At 38.6% G+C, this 19,135-nt stretch overlaps 1 long non-coding RNA gene across 1 annotated transcript in view; it reads right to left on the minus strand.

The window, feature by feature from the left end:
- Positions 1–18,593, minus strand: part of LOC120753397 (uncharacterized) — a 56,888-nt gene extending 38,295 nt beyond the window's left edge. Inside the window, exons 1-2 of the long non-coding RNA XR_005701091.2 lie at positions 18,394–18,593; positions 9,419–9,496 (exon numbers count right to left, since the gene is read on the minus strand). This is a non-coding gene — a long non-coding RNA (uncharacterized LOC120753397). The remainder of the gene's footprint in view (positions 1–9,418; positions 9,497–18,393) is intronic.
- Positions 18,594–19,135: the final 542 nt, after the last annotated feature.

Raw genomic sequence — 19,135 nt, forward strand, 5'->3', positions numbered from 1 at the left:
ATTACTTCAGTAAAGACTTCTGCTTAATGTGCAGCTGTATAAGATAAGCAAACATATTAAGATGCATAAAGAATGAGAACTAATAGAGAAAGGATTAATGCTGCCAATGCTATAGTCTGATCTGAAATACTGTGTGCAGTACCAGTGACTCCATCTTATAAACAATAATGCTGATTTAGAGAGGGTTCATTGAAGGACAATGGGAATGATCAAGAGCATTAAAAAGTGCTCTTATGAAAAAAGATGGAAGTCACTGGGGCTGTTGACCATGAAGAAATGGATGTCAAGATTACAAACTGTAATGAAAGCTAAAGTTAATGCATGTCTTATGAAACACACATGCAAAGGGAGAGGCAAAGCAATTAGAAAGAGGAGAATGGAAAAAAATACGCTGTTTCATATAATTTGCAGTAAGAATCTGAAAATAACGAAGTCTCTGGGGCCGAGAATTGAAGTAGGTTCATAAAGAGAGTGCTAGACAGGCTTAGAGGTACCCAGAATTTTCAGGGGTAACAAACTGATAGAAACAGCCCTTATTTCAGTCAGACTCAGGGAGGGAGGGCTAATGTGTCACAGATTTTCAGACACCCCTACCATTACATTTCTCTGAGCATCTTCCTCGTAATCATCCTAGAGTCCTGGAGAAGATAAAGTATCACATAAGACTAATTTCAGATGATTCCTAAAGTTCTATGCAATAGTTACAAATGCCTTCATTTTATATTGGATCCCACTTGCAATTTCTAACTGCGTTTTAAGTATTAGGAGGTTTTTAACTTGTTTCATTAGTTTCTGACACTGATCTGTACTGAGTCTATACAGTGCTATTTTTAAAATTTGTAATGTAACATAAATGTGATTAATCACAGAAATCTAAGTATATTATGTCAACACATTGTCACCCAGACTTAGCTGATCTTACAAAATAGCACATTTTCTTGAAAAGATCTCTTTTCCATAAAACCACAGTAACTGGCATTCTTTATGCTAAAATCTGAACTTTTTTACTGATTATGTCCCACACAAGACCTTCCATGGTTTTAAGAGAAGCTGATATTAGACTAAGTAGCCTTTAGCTCCTCATATCATCTTATTTCACTCTTTTTAAAACAGCAGCACTTTTTACTAGTCTTGTGGAACACTTTCCCCAGAAGTCAAGAAATGTTCAAAATCAACATTAATATTCTGAGAGCTTCTAAACCAATTCTTTAATACTGCTGGGTTCAAGTTATTGGGCACAGTAGATTCTAAAATGCTTAATGGTTTTTGTTTCACATCCTTCCCTGTTACTAATAGAATAGAAACTACTTAATTAATCACTTTAAGAGATGAATACATCATGCTAATGATGAATACTTCTGTTTTTCCTGCATAGTGATTGACAATTTTGCAATCCTGGTCAACTTCTGGATCTGTGCCATTCAAAAGATTTCATTTGTTTCTGATTTAGTTAAAATATTCCTTCTCCATCCCATCAGTAATAAATTCTTTTTATACGCTTTTTCACTTTCTTGGTTAATTGCCTGCTTTTCTGACTGTTAACTTGGGCCCACGGTGAGGAGCTTCCCTGTGTTCTCCATCTTCTGCATGTGCTACCACTCCAGTGGCAGCTGCTTTCACTTTCCACAAGGTGTTCTGTAGTCTTCTGGCTACCTCAGGGGAAATAAATAGAGTGATACAACTAGAGCAGACCTATGAGAAGAAGCAGCAGGCACTGGACACCTGGAATTCACAGTGTGTTTCTCAGGCATCCTTCCTTAGGGCTAGTTCCAGTCAGGACTCCTGGACAGAACAGGACCTAGGTAGGTTTGGTGAATAGGAATGATCAAAAGGTTCCTTCCAAGAGCACATTACTGACATGGGTTGATATACTAATGCATAGAACCTGATAATAATAAAATCCATACTGAATTTTACAGGATCTGCCTGCCTCTCTGTACTGGGTATGGCTGAGATGGAGCTCATTTTCACATGTCTTCACAATGCTGTGCTTTTCATTGGTAGCTAGAAAGGTGTTGATAACATGCCGGTCTTCGGGGTACTGCTGGGCAGGCACAGCATCAGCTCTGTCTGTCAGCATTTCCCCCCATCAGCAGCTTAGTGGTGGGCAAGATCCTGGGAGGGGACACAACCAGGCCAGCTGACCCAAATTAACCAAAGGAATATTCCATATCATATGACATCAGCTCATATTTAAAAGCTAACAGAGGGAGGAGGAAAGGGGGAAATTCATTATTTACAATATTTGCTTTCCGGAGCTACTGCCACACGTTCGTGCTTCCCAGGAAGTGGCTCGACATCGCTCACTGATGGGAAGGAGAAAAGATGTTGGGGTTTTCTCTTTGTTTGTGTTCTCTCAACTTTTGCTTTTGCTTTAGTAAATTGCCTTATCTCAACCCATGAGTCATTTTCCATCTTATTTTCTCTTCCCTGTCCAGCTGGGAAGGGGTAGGGGATAATGCAGCTTGAGGGATATGTGGCATCTAGTGCAGGTCAACTCACCACACTCTCCTTTTTCAAATAACCATTAAAAAATTAGTCTATTTATCTCTTTTTTGTAGTTGCACATATGGTGAAGATACCTTACTATTTTTTCTCAAGAAACGTATTTGTTCTTGCCAATGAACTAACATTTTTTTTCCTACTAAGTCCAGTCTGCTGAAATAAAGGCACAAGAGTATGGCCAAAGGTAATCTGCAGGGAAAATATACTACACTCTCAAAATTGCAGTTTGGGGGTTTTATTTTTAATTAAGAAGCCTGAGAGTTATCAAAAGGATCTAAGTGCAGGAAAAGTTTTAAGAGGTTATAATAAGCAGCTTTTGAGTTAGAGGTAGCAAAATATAAAATAAGTGAATTTTCAATCAGGGTAATTTTTAATTGACCTCTAAATTAAAAACAGTTTGATTATACACTGTTTGAAGAAAATTAATTATCCTTCTTTTCCTTCAAAGTATGGAAATTTTAAGGCAAAACCAATTTCTAAGCCAAAGTTAAAGAAGGGCAAATATAGGACTTTAAAATCTAGGTGCAACCTTAACAATTGGGAGAATACTGCTGTTCCATAATAAAGAGAAGGTAGACGTGACAAAAATTCCAGAGACAGCTACAGATTTGATAATGAGAGGGGCAAACTAAAACTTTAAAAAATCCAGCACTTTAAGAATTTAGCTGAAAATCCCTTGATGTGTGGTATTGAGTAGTCTGAAATGGGACTAGTAGAGGGAGCTGCTCCTGGGATATGCTGTGTCTCCAGGGGAAGCTGCAATGTGCTGCTGTTAGCTAGGAAAACATATCCTCCAAAATGGAAGGATATGTTTTCATATTCTCCATTTCCTTCTCTCTGAGACATTACTCTGTAAGTAGAACAGAAAACTGAATGTTTTCTGTTATTATAAATTCACAAATGGAAAGCTTGTTTCACACATGGTACCACTGCTTCTCAGTCCAGCATCTTAACTTTTTCTGTCAGTTGGCAGGGGACCTGTTAGATAAAGATAAGATGATGAAGATTCAGTCAAGGTGAAATAGCATGTTACAGCCAAACTCAGGCTTCCCTGATACCATCAGGGCTGAACTTAACTATTGGTTGCACTTGACTTTCTGGATGTAATGGAGAAATACAGTCATTGAATTACCTTGAGTCACCCAATTGCTGGGCAGTTAAGGTTCTATAAAACGTGATTATATAGCTGAAATACTAGAGAAAGTCATATATCAGCAACAGAACTGGGTACATAATAATTCATTTGTGATGAGGGGCCTTTTGCTTCATTTTCCATTTGTAATTTTCACATGCAATTATATGATTTTTTTGTTAAATAATTTCTATAAATATTTTTCATATGCAGGTTATTGGATGGCAGTTTAATCAAAGTATCTGATATTAGAAATTCATAAGGGACTTTTGCTATTGGACGTATCAGTCATGTGGTTTTTTCCTAACTGGTTGAGGATATCTCGCAGAATTTGCCTGCTAGTAAAAATAATAATAATTACAAATGCAAAGTCATCACTGCATTGATCATTCATGCCAATAAACCAATATGCTGGAATATTTGTGGAAAGCAAACACAAAAAGGATGTGAATAGTTAATTACAGCTCATTCATTTGAGCAACTATTTGCAAAAAAATGCTTGGGAATGTTCCACAAACAGTAGCCACTGTTATCTTCTTCCCTCTCCTGTCTTTGAGCCTCTTTGTTGAAGGGCAGATGCTGGCATTCAGTCGTCTTTTCAGGACACATCAAAAAGCCATACACAATGTGAAAACTCAAGTAATAATACTTAAACAGAAATATAAAATAATTAAATAGAAATCCAGTACAGAGTACAGAATGATGGTTTGCACTTCCCAGTATATACTACTGCTTGTAAAAAAAATTAAATGAATGTAATATATATATTAGCTAATTTTACGAGATACTCAACTCATGATAGATTTCCCCCAAATCCATGGGGACTCCATATATGAATCACAAAAATGAAAGTGTGATTTATAGACACTGTCTCTTAGTTTGGAATTCCTAGTAGAAGACATGCATCCCTTTATTTCAGTGCATAGATACGTGTCCTCTCTGATCCTTTTTACAGATTATTTCCAGTTAGCACATGGCCTAATTCAGAGTTATCCACTCTGCTTCAGTCATTAAAGTAGAATTGGAAGAAAAACTACTTGATCTCCATCCATACCCAAACGCTTCTGCCTCGCCAGCAAGAATTCACTGATTCCTCTGGATAACTATATTACAGACTGGACTACACTGGGCATCAAAAAAGCTGAAGATACAATCTGCATGACATTTACATACATTTGCATACATTTGCCTGGCCAGAATATATAGCTATTTCAATTTTCACATTATAAGAGAGCTAATGGAAGTATACTCTGTTCCTTTGGTGTGCCTTTAACTTTTTTTTTTTTCAGGCATCAGTTTTATGCACAAACTTGGCCCTGTGTCCCAGCTCTGCTTTTGCTCAGCTATCTTCAGAGATGATGGTTTTCTCAATTTTTGTCCTTACCCTGACTTTATCCACTCTACACAACTTTTTCATCCCAGCAGGATTCTTTAGAAACATCCCACTTCACCATTATTATTCCATATGGAGCATTTGCGCTGTTAACTTGTGGTGGACTCGCTCAGCTTTGTCCTTCACAGTGCTAGATGTCCTCTCCAGTTCTTCCTCCACAGCTTCCTATGCATTTTACCATCACTGTGAAGGCGGAACAGAACAGCAGAATAGAACAGGAGGACAAGGTTGGTGCTGCACTCCCTGCTCTTAGGTTGGTTCCATTTAGGTAATTTCAGTAGCTTTTCCACTTTCTGTCAAGCCAGCACAGCCATCACAAAAAGTGTGTTCAGTGACATTCACCTACCATCACAGGATTCTTGGACTAAGCACAAAAGCTTCAGAGCTTACCAGAGAGTTGCTGGAGAATGGAGGTAGAGTTTCCAAGTCTATCTATGTCGTCAAATTCATTCTGCAACCATGCAGTTTTTACCCCTTATAATTTCCTAGTTACAGTCTGGTTAGATGAAGAGATTACTGCAAGAGAATGAGCCATGAGGACTAGTATATTAGAGGGGAAAAAGCAGGGTAAGGTCTCTTCTTGAAAACTAGGAAAACCCCCTTCAGGATTTAGATATCTGAAGTCTAAATTCAAGAGGAAGTTGTTAATAACTAACCGTGATTATTGTGACCCTCATAGGAACAGAAAGGCAAAAATCAACCTCTGAGCCCTTTTCTTTGGACTCAAAATCACACTGGATAAGATTTATAATTTCTCTAGGGACATCCACACCACAGTTAGAGGTGTGCTCTGAGTTAGGCCAAGAGCAGCAAAGTGCTTTAAGTGAATCTGTTTTCTTAGTCAGACTTTCAGCTGAGTCTAACTGCCAGAGCTAATCATGTTGTTTTTCCCCTAGAGCCCTGATTCAGTCAATTCAGGGGCAAAGATTTTGTATAGAATTTCTTCCCCAATTAGAGATTTCCAGAGACCGGTTTCAAGTGGCTAATGAGAATGTACAGGGATTATAAACACACTTTCTTCTGGGTATTTTGGGTATGATTAATCCTGTTTCCTGACTTCAGAGGACTAATATGTATATAATGAATTCTTTCTACTTTCTACATTTTCTTTAGATTTCAGGTATGAAAGGGGGGGGGGGGCAGGAATTAAGTTTATTAGAACTACTTTTGGCATTAAACAATAGGGTTGGAGTCAGGAAAATGGCTTTGAAAGGATTTTTCTGGTCACAAACTACTTGAACTTACAAAATAGCCAATGAAGGCTTAAGAACCTTGTGGCAAATTCTCTGCTGAAAGCAGGTTTATATATTCCATTTCTCGTACTGTCACCAAAAGTGAATGCATGTATTCTTGCATTAACAAGACTTGCATTAAGTTTAAAGGCAGACGGAAGCACAGCTGCAGGAGAAGCAGTTACAAAGTTATGGTTAAGTAGCTTGTTGCTGCTAGCTCTGCAAAAAGATTGTGTTTAGTGTCTGTTCTGTTTTCTTTTTAAAGGAATTTCTTAGTGAATTTAGGTGAAATCTAACCAAAGAATCTCACATAACCCTTATCTAAAGAAATCAAACCCTGTAAGCTTATTATTATTGGTAGAACTTCTGAGGGGAAAAAAATATTGCAAAATAACTGAAGAGTTATGGGTTGTAATGATGGGTTAGCCAGGTCAACATAAATACTGGAGGAGTGCCAAAAATTCTGCTATTTGTGAATGTATCACCTAAGTATACGTCTGTTTAGGAAAGGATTAAAAAAAAAAAATTAAGTGCCTATATACAGGCACTTCCTCCTTTTGGATGATAGGCTTTCTTAATGATAATTTAGGAAAAAGTCTGTAGGATTTTAAAAAGATGTTTTCCTTTGAGGAAATGCCTTGGAATCCTTCCTTCTATTTTGTTTTGCTTTGGGAAAAAAAACCAAAACCAACCAACCAACCAACCAAATCCAATTTTTGTTTGCATGGATATGCTCTGTACTGAGACAAAATCAGAGAAGGTTTTCTGCTATTTATTTTACTTGATCTTTTCTTCCAGCAAGCTATAACATCCATTGTTATCTTCTCCCAGTCTCTAGTCAGGACTAAGTGAAGGACAAAGAGGCTGTAAAATGCCTTACTAGCTATAGCTGTTAACTCTTGTTCAAGGTAACTGCTTTAGATCTAAGACTTCAAGAACAACTGTTCTGTTTGTGTGCACATATGCTTCTATTTTTCTCTCTATACTCAATACTACAATTTTGAGCCTCAATTACTGTTACTTTAAAAACTTAAACTGAATCCATGGCTCTACTCCAATTTTTCTAAAACTGTCAGCCAGTGCTTAAATTGCAGACTCTTTCTGACAAATGCCCATTTATGAGATACATTACTGCATGGTTCACATCCACCTTCAGAGAAACAGAGTGAGAGAATCTAACTGATTGCAGAGGTTAATTTGGTCCATATACTTTGTCAATAGCAGGTCTGAGGAAAATTAGCACCAATAATTACGACACTGGTGTAAGTCATGAATCTTATTAGAGTGATTTTTAGCAATTTAAAGACTGAAGGATCATGTATGTCAGGACTTCGGTAATATCCTTGGCTTTTAATAAATGTCAAAAATAGAATTTAGAATGTTTTTGCTTGCAAGCTTAATCACTATCCAAGAACATACAACACACATAGATAATTTTCAAGACACTGTTAAAAAATTCAGATTCCAGCCAAATTGTGTGTGGATACTATTAGACTGGGTTTTTTTATAAAGGGCAGATGTGGTCTGATTTTCTCTAATAAAACAATCAGTAATAATTTTCCTTTCTCTTCCTTTTGAATGGGCGTATATATGTAGTAGTTCTGTCTCAGATGTAGTTAGCTTTTCTCCACAGCAGCCCTCATATCTCTGTGCCATGCATTGGTATCTAGAAAGGTGTTGGTAACACACCAGTGCTCTGGGTACAGCTGAGCAGTGTTCCCACAGCATCAGTGCTGTCTCTCCAACAGTCCCTCCTCACCAGAAGGATGGAGTAGGGGGAAGATCTTGGGAGGGGACATAGCCGGGACAGCTGATCCACAGAGACCAAAGGGGCATTCCATGATGTATGGAATCTGCTCAGATAGAAAATCTAAGAGAAGGGAGGAGGATGAGCAACTTTTTTTATTATGACATTCGTCTTCCAGAACCACCATTACATGTACTGAAGCCCTGCTTCCCCCTAAGTATCTGGACATGACTTGCTGATGAGAAGCAGAGAATAAATCCTTTGCTTTCCTTTGCTTCTGCACACAGACTTAGCTTTTGTTGTATAAAACTGCCTTTGTCTCCCCCCATGAGGTGGAGATATTTTGTCCTGCCCCACCCTGCTGAGGAACGGAGTGATAGAATGGCTTGGTGGGCACACATATCCAGCCAACATCAATCCACCACAATATGTTACCAAGGCACTGGGATTGCTGTTTCTCATGCAGGCCCCAAAAGAAGAGGGTTCATTTTTATTATACCATAACATGCAAGTAAAAGATCATTAAACTACTGAAGGACCTATTGCAAAACTGATATGTGAGAACACAAGTTGTCCAGAAAATCCTTGAGTGTCTTTGTGAGACAATTTTCTACATGGAAAAATATAAAAATAAAGGGAGGGCATTTCTGAAAATGGTTCAATCTACAGAGAACTGAGATAAGCATTAGCATGGAATGGTAGGGTTTAAAATGCCTGGGATGGGATAGCACAAATAAAACCAAATTCAAAAAAGATTTCAAAAAGGACACTAGTGTGGTATTAGTGATACAGGGAATGAAGCTCAAGGAGAACCAGCAGATGCTTCAGACGTAATGTTATAGCACAAGCACAGAGGGAAGCTAGCAAGGTCACTAGAACATAAATTTGACTCGAATATAAATTTAAATGTGAGATTTCAAATTAAATATAAGTGTAAGGATAGAAGTGCACCAGAAATTTTGGGTCAAAATGAGAAAAGCATGGAAACAAATGGAAATGCACATTATAAGGAACACTCCCAAGCAGCAAGCAATAGGTCAAGAGGAAATGGCCTCAAGTTGCACTATGGGAAGTTTAGATTGGATATTAGGAAAAGCTTCCTAACTTCTAAAAGAGCTCTCAAGCACTGGAACAGGCTGCACAGAGAAGTGGTAGAGTGACTGTCTCTAGAGATACTTAAAAGATGTGTAGATGTAGCGCTTAGGGATGTGGTGCGGTGGTGGACTTGGCAGTGCTGGGTTAATGGTTCGACTACATCACCTTAGAGATCTTCTCCAGTCTGAACAATTCTATGATTCCACGGTGTAAGAAGATAGAATTAATTAAAGGTATGAGTATTCAAAGGCAAACAAAGTTTAAAAAGTAGTCTCCTATTGAGTGTAATAGAAAAAGCTACTTATTGGACATACCAAGAAGACTGACCACAGTTCTTCATCCTCTTAGGTGGTCCTTCTACTTATTTCCAGGGATAAGGGCATTCACAGGATCTAGAGAAGATGGGTATTTTTGAGGAAATGTCAATTGCTTATTGCCATATTAGTGTTATACTTCCTATAAGATTTGTTCTCAGTCCAACATCACTCAACATTTCTATCACTAGTGTCTAGAAGTATAGAAAAAATATTCTACTGGTATGGTACCAAGTGGAGAAGAACTTCCAGGATACTGATGTCTTGTATAAAAACCAAGATAGATTAGACCTGAATAGTATAGAAATGATCTAAAATAAATTGTTTCAATAAATGAAATGTTCTAGATAAATGTGAAACCTTTTATGAACCCAGATGTAATAAAATTAGTGTTTTGCAGCTGCCAGCACTGTAAGTTGTCATGAACATATTAAACAAAATGACAGGTACCACTGGTCCTCCTATCCAGTTGCAAAAAAATCTCATTAAGTCTTTTGCAGGTATGTAATTTTTTTTAGTCTCAACAGTGGATTTATGAAGACATGAATAGAATAAAGATGCTGAGATCCTCTACTTGGTGTCAGCAGAATCCTTACAGGCTTTATAGGGTTCTGCTAAATATAATAAACAACTTAAACTTTTCCAAAATCAGCCCTTCAGGCAAAAATTGTTCATTAGTATACTAGCATTTACCTTCATCAGATATCTATGGAGCCTGCCTCATGCTCACGGCAGGACCCTTGCCTTTCTTCTACCCTTCCAGGATTTCTATCTGTTAGAGGATTAAAAAAAACCTGATTTGTATTTATCCTGAGTTTCCAGCTTCTATCTTACTGGGTTCTCTAGTTTACTGTTCCAATTTATAGATGAATTTGCTGCTTCTAAACACACAAACAACATTATTGTAGACATATAGGACTAAAATTTACATACATACCTTCAACGGTACATGTGATGTCAAGCATTGGTTTTGATTTGTCCGCAAAAGACAGATTTCCTAGTTTCATTTTCACATACAAGATTCACAATAGTACTTTGCCCTACCATAACTTCTGTATTCCTACAATTTTAAGTTTGATTCAGTGTTACACATTAATTTTTTTTTTTTTTTTTTTTTTTTTTTTTTTTTTTTTTTTTTTTTTTTTTTTTTTTTTTTTTGATACATCAGCTCTTTGACTAAACACTGAAGTCAATTCTTCCCATATAAGGTTGTCTCACAGATGGTTATGATATATGATATGATACTTTTCTGGTACACAAACCCTAAGTTTTGGGCTCTTGACTTTGAATGTATCTTGCATTCTCTTAGACTTACAGGATTTGAGCTTATCCAATTTACACCTGCCCTTCAAGGATTTGTATTTCTTTTATTTCCATATACAGACATCATGTTATCTCTAATTTGATCTTGGACTGATGTCAGATCTTTTCTGAGCAGCGTTGAGTGTATCTACAGTCACTTCAGTTCAGAGCTCTCTCTTATAGATAAAACATTGAATTCTTTTGCTCTGTGATTTAACTGGACTCAGAAGTGTTTCAGTAACTACTAATATTAAGCTTTAGTGTGATTTCTTGAAACAAAAAGGATTCCTTAGAGAGACATTCCCTTTTATGTGCATAAAACCAGAATGAAGTGGTTTTCAGATATTTGGTGCAATTGTGGGAATTACAGAAGCAAAAATGGAGACAATGAATCATCTGGCTGGAATCCACGATGTAACCAAACATATTTTAAACCTGCTCTTTTTCTATTTATTTCTATTTTTCTTCCAAATAATGCAGTTTGCCTCAGACTTACAGATCTTCATTAAAAGGGTTCCCTATCACAGAGCTGCACCTGTGCTATGAAGTCACTCAGCACTAAAACTCTGTGGGAGTATTAATGCTCTGTTTTGGAAGGTGCTACTGCAGGAAAAAAAGTTATATGGAAGTACCTGTAGTAAGAAGAAATGAGATGAAGGAAGGAGGGAGGGAAGGAAGGAAGGAAGGAAGGAAGGAAGGAAGGAAGGAAGGAAGGAAGGAAGGAAGGAAGGAAGGAAGGAAGGAAGGAAGGAAGGAAGGAAGGAAGGAAGGAAGGAAGGAAGGAAGGAAGGAAGGAAGGAAGGAAGGTGGGCAGGCATGACACTCTGACAGTACTGGGTTGCTGTTATGAAGTTATCAATGACACTGCCACTTAGATTTGCCAAGATACTTGTTAACATATCATACCATGATTTCTTAAAAAGCATCTTTACAATTTATCATGATGCAATTTGTAAAAATATTGTATGTGACAGTCATTCCAGTGGAGACCATCGTGACCTTAGTGTCAATGAGAAAATCACAGACCGTTCATGTGTATATTCTCTGGCATAAACAAAACTTATGGACAAAATCAAATGGGGAAATATAAATGGTTAAATGGACTAATACATAAACCTGCATTCAGATTTGAAAGTTTTTGTAATACTCCTCTTCTTAGAAGACACTTTCACGTGTGTGTGTGTTTGTGTGTGTGTGTGTGTGCTCTCAAACATTTGTGATAGACACAGCAAAATGGATCACTGAAGTCAGGGGTTGAACCAGACCTATTAGATCACTAAATTTATGCCATTCCCCTGTTAAGATATTTATTCATCTGTTTGTCAAACCACAGCCCTTTCTATATTCATGTCACTTGGGAATTCTCATTATTTTTACTTCATATTCATTGTCTTGAAACCCCAAAGTCTTCTATTGCTATTTTAACAAATAACTGGCTTTAGTGTTGCATTCTTCCAGTTTTTCCCACTTCAGAAGGCCCTATAGAAGGAGCTACAACATGTGCTGTTGCTCCTGAAGAGGTGCTCCGGTAACATGCATCTACTGGATGCGTTTGGGAGTAAGTGCATAGTTAACAGATCATTTTGAGCTTACAATAGTCTATAAAAATTAGGTGTTCTACAGGTTTCAGTGCCCCCAGTTTCCCTGTGTCCTGCTCTGAGTTCAGTGGAGGGAAAACAAAATTTTGTTCACAAACTGCCTGTTACAAGGCTGAGGCAGACACTCGAATGAGCACTGAATGCCTTTGTGTTTTCTGGAACACTAAGCTGGCTTTAGTACTAGCTTTTAGGGGATAATTTGTTACACATAAGTTTTGTCATAAGAGTAGCTTCACTGCCTTTTTTCATATCTCATAATCTTTGAAAAATATTAAGGAGCCACAGTAGGATGAAAACCCCTTAAGTGTCTGATTAAGATATGCTCTTGAGCCAGCCAACAAAATTTACATGAAAACCTATGGGCTGTTTTTCTGGTCAGCTAAAACAAGGATTCTTTTTATTTTGGAGAAGCGTGTGTGTGCTACCTGTTTGCATGCAAGTTTCTCTAGTCTGAGCAAAGTTGTCTCCTATTTTTTTCGTTTATTATCTAGTGATGTAGTCTTTATCTAATGCCAAGGAAAATGTTGCAAGAACAGAGAAATGAAAAGCATGTGATCAAATGCTGAAGGATGTGGGCAAAACCAGTGGTCATGAATGAAAGAAGGAGGAGTTCCAGGAAGGAACAGAATGAAAGAGCTTTTTGAAAAAAAGCAAGGGGTATGTTCATTCTGCACATGATTTTCACTTCCTTACTTTATTCTATTCATTTCTGTATTTTCTATTTCTTCTGTGGAAAAGTACCCTGAACCCATTTCCTCAGACAATAACCTTTATAAAAACTTTCATGCAAAATTATCCTTTATTGTTGCTGAATTCCATTAAATACTTTTCAATTATTTCCCAGTCATTGACTATCTGAATCCAAACAATCTATGTGGTAAAATGTAAATAGGGATTTTCAGCCCACGGACTGATTCGAAGGGGCCCAGAAAACTAAGAATAGACAAGCTTGTTGCCAAAGGGTTCAAATTTGTCATCCAGCATCCTTCACTTAGAAATATGCAGAAGAACATAAAACATAAAAAAAAAAAAAAAAAAAAAAGTAGAAAAGGAGAAACAAAACAAAGAGCGAGAGAGAGGAAGATTAAAATAATTGATGTAAATTGTACCAGAAGCAGCAATTGTCTTTTTGCATGGCTAGGGGAATATTCTTTTTACTTATTATCCCAGGTTCTTTGTGCAAAGTGCCAATAGATGTACTTGGCATTGTACAATACTCATGCAGCCTCTAGAGAAAAGAGCAGGCATTGACAAGGCGGCAGGGGCAAAATAGACACTGTGCCTGGAGAAGCACAAAGGAAGTGAAAAGTAGGAGGGGGATTGACTTTTTTTTTTTTTTTTTTTTTTAATCTTTTCTGTCCATCACCAAGGAAGAGGGCGTTCGTTTTGGAGCCTTCCCGCGGGGCGCCGCCGGGCGCTCGGGGCCGCCCGAGCCGCTGCAGTGCGCCCGCGGCCCCGCTAGAGGGGCCAGTTGCTCCTGCCGGCCGAGCGCTCCGCCTGCCCCCGCCGCCGGGGACGCGCCGCTGGATTCCTTCCCTTCTCAACCAGCAAACGGATTATTTGCCTCGGTACCAACGGGCAGACGGCTACCGGACTCGCGTGAGCTACGTGCTTTACCAAAGCCGCAGGACGGCTCCGAGTTTGGTGGCTTGCGCTGCCGTTCCGCGGTGGTAAATACAGCTTGACTTCAGGTTATCCCCAAAGCTAAGAGTCTCTTCCACATTTGGAGCTGAATTGCTCATTAGGGGATAAATTGGAAGATCTGCTGCTAGAATTGTGATACTAAAGGCAGGATTTTGAGGATGCCGCTTAAAGGGACTTTACCTGGCTCTAGAAGCATCCCTGCAGAAATCAAGGTGATTGAAGTGAGCACAGCCTGCCTGAACATCTGCACATGCAATAGCTACCCAGGATACCACAGTCAGAAAACACTTCTGATCACTTTTAACTTACAGAATTTTAAATGGTGCTATTTGCTTTTAGAAAGCTGTCAAACAACCCTGAGTTCATAATTATAGCTTTGCTTTGAGAAGCAGTCAGTTGTAAAGCAGCCTGGGCAGACAGAGACATGATGACGCTCTCTTTGTATTTGGGGAAGATGTGGGATATGGGCCCACATTTCCTCTATTTATTCCTTTTGCTTTTTCTAATCTGTTCTTAAAGGGGCATCTGCTGCAGCAGATGAGAAAGCACCAGAGGAAGAGGAAGTGGAAATGTTACAGTGCAAGGTATGGTTAATAATGTTTTTAATGCACGCAGAGAAATACTAAATTTAAAAAAAAAAATAAATTAATGGAGGTCAAAAGCCAGCTTCTAATTCTCTTCAGGCAAAAGAAAGAATTTATTAAAAAGCAGGGAAAGTATCCACAGAGGAAATTTCCCCATTCTCTTTATATACATGAAATATAGACATCATCTTGACATTCAGCTGATGAAAGAGAAGAAAAGACGCTGAAATTACCACTCAGACAGATAACAGTAGCCATATCTAGGGAGGGGGACAAAATCTCGGCCCACTGTGTTTGACACAGGATGTTCTAGAGATATGTTAAAGTTTACAGAGTGCCGTTTCCTAAGAAATCTTTTCACAGACCCAGCTTTCACCATACCATATCTTCAGTACAGATAATCTTGGCATGGCATTATTTTTACACACTGCAGTTAGCTTAAAATCCAAGAAAGGATATCCAGATCTTCTGACTGTATGGATATGACACAAAAAATTGGAACATAGAGGAAAAGAAGCATGCATCAAATGTGCCTTTTGTTACTGGAGGCATCTTCTCTGCTGACAAAAATATTTGTTTAAGTTTCTGCATGAAGACAAAATCCAGGTGTAGCTGATCAAATAACCTAAAACTGCCTCATGACTAAAAATATTCCCCGAAAGCACCCTAAGTATAATTTAATTTTCTGTGTTCTGTGTTCTGAAAACATGATTCTCAGTATGGTTCCCCTGCACGACCTATGAGAGGGTGGAAAAAAGTAGATGGTTTGAACCAGTTGCTGCATTTTACAGAGAGAGGTTGCAGGGCGAAATGTAATATCTGTTTTTAAACTGTCACCGTTCTGCTGCCTCTAAAGGCAATTGCAAACCTCCATGCTTTTCTCCCAGAGACATGGCTGGGCATAAAGGCTGGGCACTGCTTGGATGTGGCATAAGCTTTGGAAATAAGAGATTTTGTAGAGTCTTGGGACAGGTGCCTCTGCACTTGGGTGAATTTCAGGCAACAAATCAGGACATTTGTCTCAAACACAGGATTTTAGGCTTTGTTGTTTTTGCTGAGATTTTCTTACATGTAGCCTTCCTGTATTAAATTCCTTGTGCTTCACCAGTCTTGTTAAAATCTGACATTATTTCCCCTGGTATTAAGCCCCAATTTATCATTTACTCAAGACTGCACAAGGTTTCATCCTGGGAGTAGGTTTTTTCCTTTATCCATTTCCTTAAAAACATAATTATCTTTTTGTAGGAGTTTTCTGTGATCAGAGGTGTTCCTGGCTTCATGAACACACAGGAAGATGAGGACCTTACATTCTAATTATAATTACAAACAATTAAATCTGAGACCTGAGACTAGGAGCAGACTTTTAAGAGTCAAGAAACAATTGCCAAGAAATAGAAGGAATTGCAAGTAGCACTCCAAGTTCAGTCATGCATAAAATTTACAACATGACTGAAGGACAAGTCTATAATTTTCAGTTTCTTCTTTGGCTTGTATTATTTAAAAAGTTATGTTTTAAATCTAAAAGGATAAGGTCTGCATTCATTACCTTACAACATCTTTAGCAGGACCTTTTGTCCTGAGCTCAGAACTGTGCCAGCACAGTTACACAGCTCCTGTCCTGGAGCTGGCTTCTGCTTTGGCACTTCCGAGTGCAGAGGGAATATTCCACTATGCAGGCATCTCATGGAGGAGTATCCATTCTCCACCACCTTTTCAGTCTCTGGATAACCTCACCCCAAAATACTGTACTGAGGGCTACTATCTAGCTAATCAGCAAACAAAAGTTTTCCACAAAAATTATCTGCAGAGGTATTCATAACAGGCTCCCTGCAAATATTCTAATTCAATCTATTGTGTAAATATTACAGCCAGGGCTGAGAGGGAATGCGTGTGCAATTTATCATTGTAAGCAGTGATAAAGCCGGAGCATCAGCCTGGATGTGTGCAGCTGTACATGCAATGGAAGCCTTGGACAAGGGCAGTGGGAAGCTATGAGTGTCACCAGTGATGTAATGGGCATTTTAGGGCACAAGGAAGTGATCTGAAATAATGCATTTGCCAGAAAAATAGTAACTCTTGCGAGTTTTCTGCTTCTGCAACATTATACATCACAAAAACTCTAGATTATACTTAATTTTTTGTACCGAGTGCTTTTTCACAAACAAGGTGTTTTTGCACTCTCATGGTTTGTCAGTATCTGAAGGTGTAACATCAGATTAATGACCACAACCAAGCTGATTTTATGTCTATTTTCCAGCACCTGTGGAAATGTGTCAGACAATGAGATGAATACCATATATGCCAACACTATAATTCATTAATATTTTGCTTGGCTTTTGTGTAGTTTCAGAAAGCAATGGCAAAATCCTGCAACCTGCTTTCTGTATAGACCCTCTGTCAAGTAACTGTAGATTGCAGAGTAAAATGGTCCAGGAACAAAAAGTCAGGCAGCAGAAACAATATAGTAGAGGAATGTACTTTGTGAAGGAGTTTCTTTTTTCCTATATACCACTCAAGAGATACCCTTCCTGGCCCCAGTCCAGAGACAGGGCACTCCTGCTCCAAGACCTAAAATATTTAGTGCATCTGACTTTTTGCACATGGCATTGAGAGCAAGAGGGACCGTTGTGTTCTACTGCCAGTGATACAGAAAAATATCCAGAGAGAGGGGAGATAGAAGGATACAGAAAAATATCCAGAGAAAGGAGATGATTGAATGGGTCACCCCAGGGCCTGATGGCGCTGTTGACCTCAGGAGTCATGGCTATTTCAATAAGAATATGAAAACTGAGTTTCATTTCTGAAAGAGACAAGGATGTCCTCATTTTGGGCCATGTGCAGAAAAATGAAAGATAGAGTAAATCACAGTTACAAACTAATTGTGTCTGCATGTGCATTGGTTTTGTATGTGTATGAGTGTGTGTACAAGCTTTCCTGGTAAACAGCAGGCTATGAAACCATCCCATTTCATTACCCTGGGATATTATTTTAAAACATTGTCTTGCCCCAGTTTTGAATTGTGTAACTCTTATCAATCAAATAAAGGCAAGGAAGTCATTAACTTTCAAAGTCTTAGATATGAAGAGGAAACACGCTTAGTCATCTAACCCAAGATCTGCAAATATAGTATTGGTGGGGAGGTTATTGTTACTCATCCTTTTCCTACTATCAGGGTGTGTATTTTCCATTATTCCAAAGAAGATGGGATGCTCTGTCTGGCTTCAGCTATTGTCACAGCCTCAACTATTGTCTCCTGCCTCAGCTTTTCACCCTCTCAGATGGGGGTTTTGTTTCTACGACAGACCCTCAACAAGATCACAAAACTGATTAGTATGGGAGATCACTACAGATTAAAGATCAGTGCTGGACCTGAACAGGGGTGTATTACTCTGGTGCAAAGTAACTTGTGATAAAACACTGGACTGTTTCAAACACTTTCATGTACGAAGGTCAATAAAACCCTCCCAAACCAAAGCTATAGTTTTGGATATTTGATTTCTATTTCAGTAGCCTAGCTGCAAAGTGGAAGGCTTTGTTGCTGTTTGATTTGGGTTGGTTTTATATAGACTGCTTTAGATCATTGCCATTTCCCCACATGATAAACCTGTCTTCTCAATAAGAAATGTAAAGCACATAATTTTAAAAATAGTTTTCATCATAATGTGGTTGTGGTTTAATCCCAGCCAGCAACTAAGCCCCACACGGCCTCCCACTCACTCCCCTCAGTGGGAAGGGAGAGAGAATTGAAAGAGCACCAGCAAGAGAACTCATAGGTTGAAGTAAAGACAATTTAACAGGTAAAGCAAAAGCCACTCACCAAGAAGGGCTAAGCAAAGAATTATCTTACCACAGTCTATTGACAAGCAGATATTCAGCCATCTCCAGAAGAGCAGGGCTCCGCCTCATATGATGGTGGCTTGGGAAGACAAATGCCAACCCTCCAAATATTCCACCTTTCTTTGTCTTCCTCCAGCTTTATATGCTGAGCATGATGCCACAGGGTATGGAATATTCCTTAGGCCAGTTGGGGTCAGCCATCCCAGCTTTGTCCCCTCACAACTTCTTGTGTATCCCCAGCTTTCTCACTGGTGGGGTAGAGTGGGAAGCAGAAATAGCTTTGGCTGTGTGTCAGCCCTGCTCAGCAATTGCTAAAACAACCCTTTTTATCAACACTGTTTTCAGCATAAATCCAAAACATAGCTCCACACTAGCTACTATGGGAAAAAATGCAGAATTCTTGATGAAAAATCATTCAAACTTCTAAGTATTTCAAATAACATAAAAGTTTTTCCTCTGTTAAACTATGTAAACGAAAATTTATTCCAAACCTAATGTAAGGTGTCCAAATTATTTTCTATTTTAAAAATACCTTCCTTTTGTTTTGAGGTTACAAAATATTCTGAGGTACTTCAGGAAAAAAAAAATTCACAATTTTCCTTCCAAAGCCCCTAGACTGTAGCTAGGGGCCATTCTGTCCTAGGTTGAAGTAGTTGCCCATGACATTTTCTTGGCTATTCCTTCCACATCAGAGGGAAGGTTCCTCCTGTGGAGCACATCCTAGCAGCCCTTGGTCATGGGAGATGTCATAT

Source organism: Hirundo rustica, chromosome 5 (assembly GCF_015227805.2).
Source record: "Hirundo rustica isolate bHirRus1 chromosome 5, bHirRus1.pri.v3, whole genome shotgun sequence".
Classification (NCBI taxonomy): domain Eukaryota; kingdom Metazoa; phylum Chordata; class Aves; order Passeriformes; family Hirundinidae; genus Hirundo; species Hirundo rustica.